Genomic DNA, 2427 nt, shown 5'->3' with positions numbered 1-2427 from the left:
TTAAAATTTTTTGTAGACAGGGTCTCACTATGAGGCCCAGACTGGTCTTGAATTCCTGGCTTCAAGAGAGCCTCCCACCTTGGCCACCGGAAGTGCTAGGATTACAGATGTGAACCACTGCACCTGGCCTCACCCATGTGTTTTTCACACGGTTTTGATCACGGTGCATACAGTCTGGTGACTTGCTGGTTTCTCCTTACCTGGGTGTCACAAGCAATTTTCCATGTTGCATGTTCATCACTGAACACCCATGTGTACAGTCACAGACTATTCACACAGGTCACCAGGTGCCTGCCCATTCTCCCATTGGAGGACATTCAAATCGCTTCCAATTTGTCCACACTGCCCAACGAATCACCTTCATGTATTCATACACAAGAAGACACAGGGAAGACGCAACTGTCATGTCATATGACGGTGTCAGAAAGGCCTGGGTGAATAATGACACTGTGTCAACTTGGGCAAGTTATGTAACCTCTCTGAGCCTCAATTTCCCATAAAATGGGCATAATGCCACCTTCCAGGAGTTGTAGAGAACATTCACCATGATACTGCTGGTAAAACTCCCAACACAGGGCCTGATACACAACATACATGCACCTTCTTTTCTTCTACACACAAGAAGGTAATGACTGGGACCGTAAATGCCTTCCAAAGGATGAGGACAACTAACTTCTGGATGATGTCAGATTTGATTGCAGAAGTATTCAGGAAAGAAGTGATATGTATTCTGCAACTATCTTCCGAATGGTTCAGAAAAAATTATATCCATACACAGATACAGCAAATATGGCAAATGTTAGCACCAGTTATCTCCAGGCCACAGGCATATGGGTATTTACTGTAATATTCTCTCAACTTTTCTCAATATTTGAAATTTTTTCATGATAAAATCTTTTTTTAAATGGTTCTAATTTAAACGGTAAAAAATGGTAACATACTTTAAAAACTTGCATTGTATTTATTAATTTTTCCATAAATATTAACTCAATACAGTTAATAAATACTAGTTCAATGTAGTATCCATCATGAAATGAATTCACTGGTCTCTTACCTCATGGAGTCTGCCATTCTGCGTTTTCTTTTTTTTTTTTTTTAGTTGGAGTCGCACTCTGTCGCCCAGACTGGAGTGCAGTGGCCGCTCCAGGCTCTGGCGATCCTTCCGCCTCCGCCTTCCAAGTAGCTGGAACTACAGGTGCACATTATGCCCAGCTAATTTTTGACTTATTGTAGAGATGAGGTCTTGCCAAGTTGCCCAGGTGGGTCTCGAACCTGCGGGCTCAGGCAATTCACTCACCTCAGCCTCCCAGAGTACTGGGATTATAGGCTGAGCCACTGAGCCCGGCTCATTCTGCATTTTCTTTGGGCATTTATTTGCTAATTATATTCTCCATTCACATTGCCTCCAAGTTTAAATCCTGAGTTTTATTTTTTATTTTTACTGTTTGAGTGGGGGGGGTCTTACTCTTTCACAGACTGGTATTCAGTGGGACAATCACAGTTTACCACAGCTTCGACCTCCTGGGCTCAGGCAATCCTTCTGCCTCAGTAGCTGGGACTACAGTACATGCCACCATGCCTGGCTAATTATTTAAATTATTGTAGTGACGAGGTCTCACTATGTTGCCCAGACTGGTCTCAAGTCCTTGGGCTCAAGCAATCCTCCTGCCTTGGTCTTTCAACGTGTTGAGATTATAGGTGTGAGCCACCGTACCTGGCCTAAATGCTGAGTTTCCAAAACCAATCTAGGCCGGGCGTGGTGACTTACACCTATAATCCCAGCACTTTGGGAGGCTGAGGTGAGAGGATTGCCTGAGCCCACAGGTTCGAAACCAGCCTGGGTAACATGGCAAGACCTCATCTCTACATTAAATCAAAAAAATTAGGAAGGTGTGGTGGCATGCACCTGTAGTTTCAGCTACTTGGAAAGCTGAGGCAGAAGGATCACCTAAGCCTAGCAAGTTGAGGCAGTGGTGGCCGTGAGCGTGCCACTGCACTCCAGCCTGGGCGTCAAAGTGAGACTCCAACTCATAAAAACAAAAACAAAAACAACAGAGAATATACATCTGATCTGGATAGAATTAAAATATCACCTTTTATGTGTCTTGTTTACAATAAAATCTTTTCTTTTCCTCTAGGCTCTTCGTTGTTTTCTAAAATACATACAGAAGTTACCTTTTTTTAATGTAGTCAAATTCACTGAATTTTTCTACTAGTTTTAAAATTTGGAAATCAATCTCTAGCCCAAGATCTGGTATAGATTAAATCGTACTGTTACTTTTGTCCCTTGTTGGCAATATTTATATATTTCTTTTCTTTTCTTTTCTTTTTTTTTTTTAGTAGCAGTCTCACTCTGTCACCCAGGTAGAGTTCAGTAGCATGCTCACAGCCATCACAACCTTGACCTGCTAGGCTCAGCCTTCCAAG

The sequence above is a fragment of the Carlito syrichta genome, unplaced genomic scaffold (genome assembly GCF_000164805.1).
Source record: "Carlito syrichta isolate Samal-C Ts95f unplaced genomic scaffold, Tarsius_syrichta-2.0.1 Scaffold117986, whole genome shotgun sequence".
Classification (NCBI taxonomy): Eukaryota; Metazoa; Chordata; class Mammalia; order Primates; family Tarsiidae; genus Carlito; species Carlito syrichta.
The sequence above is the reverse complement of the archived record's forward strand: the minus strand, read 5'-3'. Positions refer to the sequence as shown.